This window comes from Pelophylax lessonae, assembly GCF_965119305.1.
Source record: "Pelophylax lessonae genome assembly, chromosome: 7".
NCBI classification, from domain to species: domain Eukaryota; kingdom Metazoa; phylum Chordata; class Amphibia; order Anura; family Ranidae; genus Pelophylax; species Pelophylax lessonae.
This window is the reverse complement of record NC_138774.1, coordinates 70,575,957-70,590,775: the sequence shown is the minus strand read 5'-3', so window position 1 is coordinate 70,590,775 and position 14,819 is coordinate 70,575,957. Positions and strand designations below refer to the sequence as shown.

The 14,819-nt window shown below is 43.5% G+C and overlaps 1 protein-coding gene across 3 annotated transcripts in view; it reads right to left on the bottom strand.

Moving 5' to 3' along the window:
* Positions 1–14,819, bottom strand: part of LOC309560723 (cytochrome P450 2G1-like) — a gene marked incomplete at its 3' end in the record, with an annotated part of 214,089 nt that overhangs the window by 134,705 nt on the left and 64,565 nt on the right. The gene's annotated exons all lie outside the window — the stretch shown is intronic.

The window sequence follows — 14,819 nt, the reverse complement described above, 5'->3', positions numbered from 1 at the left end:
TTTAATGGATGTGACTCCCTCCAAAATTGAAGGACTACAAGTCCCAGCATGAACCCCTGAGATTTTACAAGAGTGGGGGTGAGAGAGGGGGTGAAAGAGAGGGGGGGGGGGTTAGAGAAAGGGGCCTGAGAGAGAGGGAGTGGGAGAGAGAGGGTTGAGAGAGAGAGGGGGGTGAGAGAGAGAGAGAGAGGTTGGAAGGGAGAGAGGGGGGTGAGAGAGAGAGAGGGGGGTGGGTGAGGGGGGTTGAGAGAGAGGGGGGTGGTTGAGGGAGTGCTGGAAGAGAGAGAGGGGGTGGGAAACCCCCTAGCCCTGCCTGCAGTCCTTCCTGTGCACCCTTGTCTGTGTATAGGTGTGTGTGAGGCACCTACCTCTCACCCATCCTCATCCTCTGGGCCCTCTGTCAGCCTGTCTTCCTGTTGATGTCACAGCTAGGAGCGGAGAGAAGGTTGGAGAAGAAGTTCAGGCTCTGGGAGGTGCCAGGGATGCTGTGCCTGCTGCTGCTCAGGTCAGGGTGGTGGTGGAGGCGTTCTCTTTCCCAGGCTCTCGGTTCAAGTCAGCTTCCGGGGCTCGCTGTGTGAAAATGCCGTTGCTCAGTAGCAGCAGCTGCTGTCGGCACCTGATTGGTGGATTTAGCTCCGCTGCCCTGCACCCTGCTGCCACCAGACTAGTGGGACCCTCTTTAACAAGGGGCTCAACTTGGCAGCTGCTTTGGGTCCCACAAGCACTAAGCGCAATGGAGGAGGAAGTTAAATCCTCCTTTGCTTTGAATTATGGGCATGGTCAGGCAGTCATGGCCGTGACGTCACTGGTTGCTAGACACCAGGCGGCTCTAGCAACCAGTGGCCAGTAGAGTCTCAGGTGGAGGCAGGGGCTGCTTTTTTGCCACCCCCCTGCAAAGTGCCGCCCTAGGCCTGGGCCTTGTTTGCTGTCTTGCGTCTGGGTCACTTTTTGCGATTTGGCACTGTGCGACTTTAACTGACAATTGCGCGGTCGTGCGACGCCGTAACCAAACTAAATTTACGTCCTTTTTTTCCCACAAACAGAGCATTCTTTTGGTGGTAATTGATCACCTGTGCGATTTTTACTTTTTGCGCTATAAACAAAAAAAGAGCGTAAATTTTGAAAAAATAACAATATTTTTTCACATTTTTTTATATGAAATTCCCCCCAAAAAATGTAAAAATCTATTTTTTTTTTACATTTTTGGCCAATTTGTTTTCTGCTACCTATGTTTGGTAAAAAAAATCACAATAAGTGTATTTTGATTGGTTTGCGCAAAAGTTATTGCGTTTACTAACTAAGGGAAAGATTTCTGTCATTTTTGGTGTTTTTTTTTTAACGAGTAATGGCGGCAATCTGTGATTTTTTATGCGGTACTGCGACATTGCGGCGGACAGATCAGACCCTTGACTGACATTTTTGACACTTTTGGGGGTACCAGTGACATTACTGCAGTAATCAGTGCTATATATATGCACTGTTACTGTAAAAATTACACTGGCAGGGAAGGGGTTCATTTTATTGGAGAGGGAGGGGTTAATGTATGCCTGGTGCTTACTAACGTGTGTGGGGGGAGGTGACTGAGTGGCACAGGGACAGATCGCATGTTCAGCTATGCTGAACACTCCGATCTGTCACTCCCTGTCACTTAGGAGATCCGCCCGCTTGTGTTTACACAAGCAGGCAGATCTCCACACTCGATTCCCCGACGATCGGGGAAGAGCAGCGGCGATCGCCGCTGCTCCTCCCCTGGCCCGACTCTCGCTGTGACTGAATACAGCGGGAGCGAGCCTCCGGCGGCGTGCGCGCGCCGCTGAGAAAGGGGAGTGTCTGGCGACGTAGGTCTACGTCGCCAGACGATAACGAACCACTTTGCCGCAGTAGAGCTCTAGTGAGCAGACGGCAAGTGGTTAACTGATTCAAGGGTGTTTCCAACAGTGTCACCTCCACTACTTGTGACTAGTGATCGACCGTAAATACTTTATGTATGGCACATTTATTAATTATTATTTGCATTTATATAGCACCAACAAATTCTGTAGCGCTTTACAATATTCAATTACAAGCAAGTGGGTCCTGAAAAATAACTGTAATCAGAAGTGGGTCTCGGCCCCAAAAAGTTTGGGAAGCCCTGCTCTAAGGTATCCATTTAATCATTATTGGTTTATGAAACAGAGATGATCGGGGGAGAACATGTTCTTTGGTGATAATCTCTGTATACAGAGAATCTGTCATTGACTGACAAAGAAACAGCCAGTTTATGAAGCTGCGATTTCTGAACTTCACTGGCGATCTGTGCCAGAATTCCCACTCCCAGATTCACCAGCCCAGAGGTGGAGAATGTGGGGGCGAGAAGACAGAATCCGTGGAGAACTGAGGGGGAAGAAGGAAGATTACTGACTTCCTTTTTCCTCAATCAGAACCCCCAAGACAGTAAACCTGTCCCCCTGCCATATTTATATATATATATTGTAACAGGACGTCAAGTAAATGTGACAGGAAGTCAGCTAAATCTGTGAGTGTTGTCACAGATCGGAGATACAATTCACCAGTTACTATAGGGTGTCGGCTGCAGAAGGCAGCAGGAAGGTGTAAAGAAGTTGAAAGGCCTTCAGCTGTTCAGAGTGAGGGAGTTAAGGCTTCTATAATTGTCCAAAGGAAGTCTGAGGATTGCTGCCTCCGGAAGCTGTCTCCTGAAGCCATGTGGGCTGGGAGAAGGAGGACAGTCAGACGTGTGCCTCCCGACAGGATGTGTGGGCCTGGGAGAAGACCCCCCGGAGTGATGTGTGCCAGGGAGGGTAACCAAGTGTGAAGACGTCTCAAAGGTGAGAAGACGAACTGTTTCTGTGTGAAAGAAATAAAGGACTGTTTTGCCCTGTGAAGAGATTGTAAATGGACTATTGAGTGTCCGCTGTAGGACAAGAAAGTCTGCCCAACAGTAGGCTGGAGACAGATTCTTAGGTAGGTTCCAGAGTGCGAAGGTAGCCGCCCACAGAGGCAAGGATTTATTTTCTGTTTTATCTTATTTTGGATGTTTTTGCTGTATACAGTCTGGTGAAGAAAACACCATTAATAAACTAAACTGTTGTTTGCAAGCACTTGTCGGCTATCTCTGTGGGAAAACGCACCCCCCCCCAAGGGGTCATCTACGCCTACCACCGAGCTAATCCCTTACATATGGTGGAGGTATGCAGTGGGCAGAAGCAGAGATCTCTGCAAGGAAGTGCATATGTTTGATGAACTTTGTCTGGTGCACGAGATTGCACAATCTATGTGTGCAGGAGAGAAGATCCTGAAAGAGAAAAAAAAGTGTTTTAAAGAGACAGCGGTCTCAAAATTTTTGATGAACTGTGTCTGGTGCAAGGGACTGCACAAACTGTGTGTACAGGAAAGGAAATCTTGCAAGAGAGAGAAAAACTACTAAGTTATTAAAGAGACAGTGGTCTTAAAAGTTTTTCTGGACTTTGAAACATTTTTTTTGTGGAGTGACTAAAGATGGGGCGATCAAAACGCCTGAAAAATGCAAGGATCGCTGAAATGAGAGACCGGATTCTATGGATGGAGGGGATGTTACTGTCTGAACCAGCCCCATCCATGCCTGAACGGAATCGGCTAAAGAGAAAGGTTGTTGTCCCTAGCAACACTGGGGCAAATGCAGATTTTCAGCAGGGCTTTGCAGCTCAACAACAGGCTCACCCAGAGAGCATGGCAGGCTGGAAACAGAGACGCCAGCAGCAAATGGAGGCCCTCAGTTTGGAGGAAACCGAGTATGTGTGCAGGGCTGAGCTGGATGCCTTGCAACGGAAAATTGAAGAAAGGGAACAAGCCCTGGAGGTACAGTTACAGTAGGAAGAAACCACTGCTCTTCTTTTTTCCGAGTTGAAAAAACGCAGAGAGACTATAATGAAAAAAAAGATATCATTGTCATGGAAAAGGGAAAAGAAGCTCAGACTTTGCTGGAGCAAAGTATGGGTGAAATGTTGGAGTTGCGTAATCAGCTGAAAAAAAGTCTTCAGTCTTTGGAAGCTACAAAAATAGACCTGCAGGGGGCGCAGGAACAGAATGTCGCTCTGAAAACGACATTGTCGCTCAGCGACAAGGAGAAAAGTGAAAGAGAGGCTAAATTACTGAGTACTATGTGTGAGCTCACCACTTTGAGAAGTGTGGTAGATGAATTGCGTATGGACTGTGAAAGTTGGAAAGATGAAGTCCAACGTGTCCAGCAGCAGTTAAAGGAGAAAGAAGCCTGACTGGCAGAATTACAGTCTCATTCCCAGAAGCTAGCCAATGAGGTGCAAGCTCTTATGCAGGGAAAAGGAGATTCGGAACACAAGAGAAAAAAGTAGAGGCACAGCTGCAGGAATCGCAAGTCAAGGTGTCAGAAGGTGACCGAGTGTGTGCTAAGCTGTCAGAGAAGGCAAACCGACTGCAGGTTGAGCTGCTGGACAATGTTACAAATCAGCTTTCTCAAGCAGACAGCAAATCTAGAAAAATTGCCAAGGATTTCTCTATCTTGGAATCGCAGCTGCAAGACATGCAGGAACTCTTACAGGAAGAGAAGTGTCAAAGGCTGAGTTTTAGCACAAAGCTCAAACAAAGGGAAGATGAGAAAAATGGCTTCCTGGAACAATTTAAAGAGGAGGAGGAAGCAAAGAAAAAGCTATCAGAGCAAGTCGCAACATTGCAAGCTCAGATAGCGGATATGAAAAAACGCGTGGAAGAAAGCGTTTATTCATTAGAGAGTGTTGAAGTTGTGAAAAAGAAACTGCAGAAAGACCTTGAAGTTGCTAATCAACGCTATGAGAAAAAAACAGTTGCTTATGACAAGCTTGAGAAGACCAAGACAAGACTTCAGCAGGAATTGGATGAACTGAGTGTGAATCTGGATTACCAGAATCAGATTGTGTCCAACCTGGAGAAGAAGCAAAAGAAGTTTGATCAGATGCTTGGTGAGGAGAAGATAGTGTCTGCAAAATATGCAGAAGAACGTGACTGTGCAAAAGCAGAGGCTCGGGAGAAAGAGAGCAAAGCCCTGTTCTTGGCTCGCTGCTTGGAGGAAGCTCTAGAGTGTAAGGTTGAACTAGAAAGAGTTAACAAACAGCTGTGTACAGAGATGGAAGAGTTGGTCAGCTCCAAGGATGATGTTGAGAAAAACGTTCAGGAGCTAGAAAAGTCTAAGCGAGCCTTAGAACAGCAAGTAGAAGAGATGAAGACTCAGTTGGAAGAACTTGAAGAGGAATTACAGACGACAAAGGATCTTTCCCAAAGGCGGGATAGTGTGCCTGATGCAAGTTTTAAAAGGATCAGTGTTTTGGGGTCTGTCCTGAGTGAGCATCAGAAATGTGATGACATGTTGTTTGAATCACCCCTCTGGAGTAAACAGTTCCTTCAAAAACTTAAAGCATTGGAAAATGTATCATTAGAACTTCAGCAAACAAAGGAGCTGGGTAAGAAATGTGATGATTTCTCAGTTCAAGCTGAAAACCTAGTGGAGAAAACTAAAGCGGAGAAAACTAAAGCAAGTGATATAAAGCTGGGAGAAAAAAGCAAACACCACCTAGTGGAGAAAACTAAGGCTGTTGGTGAAAACGTGAAGCAAATAAATAAGTGTCTTTCAGGGAATATTTCCAAAATGGAACTGGTGAAAGATAAGTGGCAGAAGTTTGATCGTGATCTTGAAATACATTCCATGTGGAGTTCAGATAAAGAAAAGGAACCAGGTGACCTTGAGTGGTCAAATAGTTCAGCAGAAAGTGCATTGAAGAAACCTGTAATAGACTGTTGTTGCCTTTGACCCCTATGTTGGTGGAAGGAAAGTTGATGTTGTTCTGGTTGGCTACTTCTGTGAAGAGTTTGGCAAGAAATTATAAACTGGATATCAAATCAAATAGTAGGCCTTTACTGCGACTCGCTCAGGAGGGCGAAAAGTTTAAGAAGTGGATGAGTGCAAATGCTTCAGATCTGCCTCTGAATATGAAATGTTGGGTGAATGATATTGATGTCTCTGGAAAAAGGAACAGGGGTCACTTTGAAGAAATGTGTGACAGCCTGTTGTCGCAAATAGAAAATCCTCTGTACAGCATCTTAGAGCAAGCTAAGCTCAAGAAACAAAGAGTCAATGATTGTGTACAGCTGTATGGAGAGGCAACTCAAGTCACAGAGGGACGTCAAGAGTCCCTACTTGAAACAAAGCTTAGTGAAGCAGAGGTTCTCAAAGTTTTGTGGAAAACCTTTATGGATTGCAGAGAGAGGCGGCTCAAGAATGTTGAAGACATTAAGACTAGCACAATTGAGTTGCCTATGGATCACGGTCCCCCATGGTGGATAGGACAAACTTGTATGCAGGACAAACTTGAGAAGGTGCTAAATGATGCCAAAAATGCAGTTGAGGAATATGTATATGAGAAATCTGTCAGTGAAGATGACAGAAACAGTTTCATCCTGAAGCTTGAAAATGCAGAGAGTTGGCTATATGAAGATGGAGAGGATCAGCCAAAACAAGTGTATGTGGACAAGCTGACGGACTTGGAGAGAGAGCCACCCCTGCAGGCCTTTCAACAGAGGTTGGCAGTTGTAAATTCATGTCGGCATGGAGGACAATGGCTGATGGAGAGAGCCGAGCAGATTGCTCAGAAGGATGTATCTCTGGCAGCTGAAGCAGACAGAGAATTGAATGGACTGAACATTACTTGGGAAGATACTGAGAGGCTTATCAGTGAGAGTCAAGAGCAATGCCAGACACATGCGTGCCTGGAAAACTGTGTCCCAACCCCAGGTTTGAGACAGGGGGGGGGGGGGATATGTAACAGGACGTCAAGTAAATGTGACAGGAAGTCAGCTAAATCTGTGAGTGTTGTCACAGAGCGGAGATACAATTCACCAGTTACTATAGGGTGTCGGCTGCAGAAGGCAGCAGGAAGGTGTAAAGAAGTTGAAAGGCCTTCAGCTGTTCAGAGTGAGGGAGTTAAGGCTTCTATAATTGTCCAAAGGAAGTCTGAGGATTGCTGCCTCCGGAAGCTGTCTCCTGAAGCCATGTGGGCTGGGAGAAGGACAGTCAGACGTGTGCCTCCCGACAGGATGTGTGGGCCTGGGAGAAGACCCCCCGGAGTGATGTGTGCCAGGGAGGGTAACCAAGTGTGAAGACGTCTCAAAGGTGAGAAGACGAACTGTTTCTGTGTGAAAGAAATAAAGGACTGTTTTGCCCTGTGAAGAGATTGTAAATGGACTATTGAGTGTCCGCTGTAGGACAAGAAAGTCTGCCCAACAGTAGGTTGGAGACAGATTCTTAGGTAGGTTCCAGAGTGCGAAGGTAGCCGCCCACAGAGGCAAGGATTTATTTTCTGTTTTATTTTATTTTGGATGTTTTTGCTGCATACAGTCTGGTGAAGAAAACACCATTAATAAACCAAACTGTTTGTTTGCAAGCACTTGTCGGCTATCTCTGTGGGAAAACGCACCCCCCCAAGGGGTCATCTACGCCTACCACCGAGCTAATCCCTTACAATATATATACAGTATACAAACCCGATTCCAAAGAAATTGGGACACTGTACAAATTGTGACTAAAAACAGAATGCAATGATGTGGAAGTTTAAAATTGCAATATTTTATTCAGAATACAACATAGATGACATATCAAATGTTTGAACTGAGAAAATGTATCATTTTAAAGGGAAAAATAAGTTGATTTTTAATTTAATGGCATCAACACATCTCAAAAAAGTTGGGACAAGGCCATGTTTACCACTGTGTGGCATCCCCTCTTTTTATAACAGTCTGCAAACGTCTGGGGACAAGGAGGCAAATTGCTCAAGTTTAAGAATAGGAATTTTGTCCCATTCTTGTCTAATACAGCCTTCTAGTTGCTCAACTGCCTTAGGTCTTCTTTGTCGCATCTTCCTCTTTATGATGCACCAAATGTTTTCTATGGGTGAAAGATGTGGACTGCAGGCTGGGCATTTCAGTACCCAGATCCTTCTTCTATGCAGCGATGATGTTGTAATTGATGCAGTATGTGGTCTGGCATTGTCATGTTGGAAAATGCAAGGTCTTCCCTGAAAGAGACGACGTCTGGATGGGAGCATATGTCTAGAACTTGGATATACCTTTCAGCATTGATGGTGTCTTTTCAGATGTGTAAGCTGCCCATGCCACACGCATTCATGCAACCCCACACCATCAGAGATGCAGGCTTCTGAGATGAGCGCTGATAACAACTTGGGTTGTTCTTGTCCTCTTTAGTCCGAATGACATGGCGTCCCAGTTTTCCAAAAAGAACTTCAAATTTTGATTCGTCTGACCAAAGAACAGTTTTCCACTTTTCCACAGTCCATTTTAAATGAGCCTTGGCCCAGAGAAAATGCCTACGCTTCTGGATCATGTTTAGATATGGCTTCTTTTTTGGCCTATAGAGTTTTAGCCGGCAACGACAAACAGCACGGTGGATTGTATTCACTGACAATGTTTTCTGGAAGTATTCCTGAGCCCATGTTGTGATTTCCATTACAGTAGCGTTCCTGTATGTGATGAAGTGCCGTCTAAGGGCCCGAAGATCACAGGCATCCAGTATGGTTTTCCAGCCTTGACCTTTACGCACAGAGTTTGTTCCAGATTCTCTGAATCTTTGGATGATATTATGCACTGTAGATGATGATTATAACTTAAAACTCTTTGCAATTTTTCTCTGAGAAACTCCTTTCTGATATTGCTCCACTATTTTTCGTCGCAGTATTGGGGGAATTGGTGATCCTCTGCCCGTCTTGACTTCTGAGAGACACTGCCACTCTGAGAGGCTTTTTTTATACCCAATCATGTTGCCAATTGACATAATAAGTTGCAAATTGGTCCTCCAGCTGTTCCTTATATGTACATTTAAATTTTCCGGCCTCTTATTGCTACCTGTCCCAACTTTTTTGGAATGTGTAGCTCTCATGAAATCCAAAATGAGCCAATATTTGGCATGACATTTTAAAATGTCTCACTTTCAACATTTGATATGTTATCTATATTATATTGTGAATAAAATATAAGTTTATGAGATTTGTAAATTAGTCCATTCCTTTTTTACTCACAATTTGTGCACTGTCCCAACATTTTTGGAATTGGGTTTGTATATATATATATATATATATATATATATATATATATATATATATATACAGTATATCACAAAAGTGAGTACACCCCTCACATTTTTGGAAATATTTTATTATATTTTTTCATGTGACAACACTGAAGAAATTACACTGCTAGAATGTAAAGTAGTGAGCGTACAGCTTGTATAACAGTGTAAATTTGCTGTCCCCTCAAAATAACTCAACACACAGTCATTAATGTCTAAACTGCTGGCAACAAAAGTGAGTACACCCCTAAGTGAAAATGACCCAATTGGGCCTAATTAGCCATTTTCCCTCATGTGGCTCATTAGTGTTACAAGGTCTTAGGTGTGAATGGGGAGCAGGTGTGTTAAATTTAGTGTTATCGCTCTCACTGTCTTATACTGGTCACTGGAAATTCAAAATGGCACCTCATGGTAAAGAACTCTGAGGATCTGAAAAAAAGAATTGTTGCTCTACATAAAGATGGCCTAGGCTATAAGAAGATTGCCAAGACCCTAAAAATGAGCTGCAGCATGGTGGTCAAGACCATACAGCGGTTAAACAGGACAGGTTCCGCTCAGAACAGGCCTCACCATGGTCGACCAAAGTAGTTGAGTGCACGTGTTCAGCATCCTATCCAGAGGTTGTCTTTGGAAAATCGACATATGAGTGCAGCCAGCATTGCTGCAAAAGTTAAAGGGGTGGGGGGTCAGCCTGTCAGTGCTCAGACCATACGTCATACACTGCATCAAATTGGTCTGCATGGCTGTTGTCCTAGAAGGAAGCCTCTTCTTAAGATGATGCACATGAAATCTCGCAAACAGTTTGCTGAAAACAAGCAGACAAAGGACATGGATTACTGGAGCCATGTCCTGTGGTCTGATAAGACCAAGATAAACATATTTAGTTCAGATGATGTAAAGCGTGTGTGATGGCAACCAGGTGAGGAGTACAAAGACAAGTGTGTCTTCCCTAAAGTCAAGCATGGTGGTGGTAGTATCATGGTCTGAGGCTGCATGAGTGCTGCCAGCACTAGGGAGCTACAGTTCATTGAGGGAACCATGAATGCCAACATGTACTGTCTGTGACATACTGAAGCAGAGCATGATCCCCTGCTTTCAAAGACTGGGCCACAGGGCAGTCTTCCAATATGATAGTGACCCCAAACACACATCAAAGATGGCCACTGCATTGCTAAAGAAGCTGAGGGTAAAGGTGATGGATTGGCCAAGCATGTCTCCAGACCTAAACCCTATTAAGCATCTGTGGGGCATCCTCAAATGGAAGGTGGAGGAGCGCAAGGTCTCTAACATCCACCAGCTCAGTGATGTTGTCATGGAGGAGTAGAAGAGGACTCCAGTGGCAACCTGTTAAGCTCTGGTAAATTCCATGCCCAAGAGGGTTAAGGCAGTGCTGGAAATAGTGGTGGCCACACAAAATATTGACACTTTGGGCCAAATTTGGACATTGGAACTTAGAAGTGTACTCCCTTTTGTTGCCAGAGGTTTAGACATTAATGGCTGTGTGTTGAGTTATTTTGAGGGGACAGCAATTTTACACTGTTATACAAGCTGTACACTCACTACTTTATATTGTAGCAAAGTGTTATTTCTTCAGTGTTGTCATATATATATATATATATATATATATATATATATATATATATATATTTTTTTTTTTTTTGTGTAGGGGGGGACTAATTTTTTTATTAATATGAGGTGGGGGTCTGCTCTGAGAATGCCCGTGTACTCAGCAGTGGTAATTTACCACTGCTTAACCACTTAAGGACCAAGCCTATTTCTGACACTTGTTGTTTACAAGTTAAAATCAGTATTTTTAGCTAGGAAATTACTTAGAATCCCCAAACATTATTCTGTATATATTTTTTAGCAGACTCTGGAGAATAAAATGGCGGTCAGTGCAATATTTTTTGTAACGCGGTCTTTCAAACGCACATTCTTTGGAAGAAATACATTTCGCCGAATTAAAAAAAAAACGTAATACTAAAGTTTTAAAGTTAATAGAAAAGTTAGCCCAATGTTTTGTATATTGAGAAAGATGATGTCATGCCGAGCAAATAGATACCTAACATGTTACGGTTTAAAATTGCACACACTCGTGGAATGGCGACAAACTACGGTACCTGAAAATCTCCATAGGCAACGTTTTAAAGTTTAACAGCTATCAGTTTAGAGTTACAGAGTAGGTATTTTTGTAAAATTATTGTTCTTGCTCTGGCAATCACGATGATACTTTACATGTGTGGTTTGAACACCGTATCCATTTGCGGGTGTGACTTGTATATGCGTTTTTTTTTTTGGACAGAAGATCACTGCGACGGGGGCGTGCTAACGTTTTTTTTTCCTATTTATTTTATTTATTTTTTTATTTTTAGCAGTGCTTAAAAAAAAAAAAAATCTGTTTTCTTTTATTGCTGTCACAAGGAATTGAAACATCCCTTGTGACAGTAATAGGCAGTGACAGGTACTCTTTAAGGAGGGATCAGGGGTCTAAAAGACCCCAGACCCCTCCACTGCACTTCAAAGTTTTTAAAATGCCGAAATATGTCTCACGAGATTACAGGCAGCCCAGAAACTTCTCCTCTGTTCTCCCTGTGCGAACTGAAGTTCTACACTTCATAAACAGAGTGCCAGATGAGATAAATTTCCTCTGAGAACTCCTGAGAAGTGAACTGAGAGAAAAATTCTAAGTTTCATTACCGTACACATAAGTCTCTTGATGGAACCCATCAAGATCTTTCTTTGAATGGCTTATCTTCTTGCTCTATCTATATCTATATCTATATATATATATATATATATATATATATCAGGGCCGTAGATATACCAGAGCATCAGTGTACAATATACATTGAAAAAAAAATTGCGCTGCACTAGGCTCTAATGCTTAGTTTTATTTTAATGCTGCTGCCTGCTGTTACTCCACCTGGAGCGCTGCCCAGGCTGTAGGCATGGCTTGGGATGAGGAAGGCTCTGGCTGACAGTGCTCCCGACTGTCTCCTCCACCACCACACACACCAAACCTCCTCTCTAGTCCATACTGAGACTCCAGAAACATATCTTGACTTGTCCAGCCAGTTACAAAAGCTTCCAGGAGGACAGCAGCACTGAGAGCAGAGCAGGAGGGAGCGGGCAGCACCTATCCTGGCCACTGAAACATATGGTCGGCTCCTCCTCTCTTCGAGCTGAAACTTCCTGCCTTTGGCTGTCGCTTGGGGAAGGAGCCTGAGTCTGAGTGCTGTTAGCTCAGCTGAGCCTGCCTGCCTGCTTGCCAGTACCAAGTGGAAGGATCATTTCAATTTTCTCTGAAGTGCTGCTGTGCTGTGCTGTAGTCTGGACCTTAACCTTAACTCCAGGAGGACAGGTCACCAACAACCACCAGGTGTGTCTCTCTCTGTGTGATGGGTTCTAGATCTGAACTTCATCCATGGATCAAGTTCAGGGCTGCTAGAACAGTTGGAGTTCAGTTTTTTTCTTCTGTTTTTATAAACTCTTTCATAATATCTCTTCTTATCCTCCTCTTATTTCATGCATGCAATGCATACCTCAGTCTCAACATTAGAGTGTAAAATAGGTGTAAGGTTGATCATCATCTCTTACAAAAGCCAATCCTGCCATTCTGAATATAAGCAGTAGCACAGTGGGCAGGATGGATTTTTTTTCTTTGCTCTTGTGTTCTCTATTTTATGACAAAGATTGGCTCTGAAAAAAGGGAAGGCGACCTACAAATGAACAGGCTCTCTCTCCCCATGTGTGTGCTATCTGCACATTCACTTGACAGTGGGAACATTCTGAGATTTACCCTTAGCTGTATGGAGTGTTGTGCTACTACATTTGAATGCTGCCCTGAAGGTTATTAATCCCGATTGAAATGTATGCTGCTAGCCTGCTACATTGTAGTCCTGCTGATGAAGTTGTTGGCCCTTTCCATGTGATGCTAGGCCTACTGGTTTTAGCTTAAAGTGGTAGTAAACCACAAAAAATCTTCTCCCTGAAAGTTAATGGCATAATATGCTAGTATGCATCACATGTATTATTATTATTATTATTATTATTATTATTATTATTATTATTATTATTATTATTATTATCACATTATTTTTATTATCACTTTATTTGTGCACGGCTGTTTTGTTACATATTTGAATGTATTCTGTGTTAATTATCTCACAGCAGAGCAGAGTTGCCGCTTATATCACAAATTAGTTGTGGTTTTAATAATGATGTTTTCCAAGCGCAGTTTAAGATTATGGATTTTATATGTGTGCGTGCGTGTGTGTGCGTGTGTGGGCGTGTGTGCGCGTGTGCGCCTCTTTCCCTTGTGTGCTTCTCAGGCTAAAACTGCAGTGCAGAATTTATTCCTGTCATTGATTCATACTATAACTAGGTATCTGAGATTGTGGGAACTGCTGGCAAAGTTTGTTGACTGAGGTGCTGGATGCTGAGTCTTCTATAATTGCTGTTGTGTTAGTCTGTTAGGCCCTGACGGTTCACATGTAACAATTTGGGATTGTGGGTAGAATATCCCTGTGATTCCAAAATGTGGTGTGGTTTTGCTGTGATTGTTGAGTGATTTATCACACAAGAAACCAAATACCACACCATGTTTTGGTGCCACTAAAAATGAAAGGAACACAAACACACGTGCTGTGTTTTGCCAGCATTGCAGTGTGATTTGGAATTGCAGGCAGAATCATGGGGATACTGCCAGCCCGTGATCCCAAATCACTACCTGTGAACAGGGCCTTAATGACATTGACTAAGGCTGGACTGAGTCTTCCATTGCTGTTGTGATACTGTTGTGTTTCCCAGGTGCACCCCATTCTAAGTATCTTCTCTTTTTCTGTATGTATGGACTTTGCAAAGTACCACTTCTCTTGTCCTGTATGCCTGTTTAAAAAAAAATCAGTGTGTGCTTTGCTGCTTCCTTCCACAAGATGGTGCCCTTTGCATCTGCCCAGTAAAGATCCCAAATTGCTACATGTGAAAAGTCAGGGCCTAACAGGCTGACACAACAGCAATTATGGTGGCCCCGGCCTCAATGTATTTTATAGGTTCAAGGAAGCCCAGGTTTTGTTTAACCATGTCTCTTATACCCTCCCACTCTAATGTTTTGTCACACCCACTTCTTTGCTGTGGCGCTCTACGTGCGCCACAAGTCACTTCCTCCCTGTCATGTCCCTCATTTTGGAAGCTTGGAAGTTGTGAGGTATGTTCTGTATGTATGAACAATGCACAGTGCAGCTTCTCTTGTCTGATATGCAAAGTTAACAAAAAAATCAGTGAGTGCTTCCTTCCACAAGATGGTGCTCTTTCCACCTGCCCAGTAAGATTGGCTATTACAGTGCACCACCCAGTGGGCAGTCCAATGACTGAGGGGGAGAACACAATATCACAACTGGGGAGATCGCTGTACTAACACAGCGAGTTTTAGTACAGTGATTTGTCAGTTTTTTCCTTAAGCCAGTACCCAGCTTTAGGCTGGACAATAGCCAACCAAACTGGGCAATGTTCATCGGAACTGGAAGAAGGCAAAACTGAAATCGGGCTCAATTTTTAAGAGGATCTGAGAAAATAGAATTAAGAATGTGATTGCTTACCATGAGCAACACATAGTTTTTTCCTTTTTCCAGCTGGCGCAATTTATTTTTTTTAAAAAGACTTTTACTTAGTACCTACTGCTGAACCCCCCCCCCCCCCC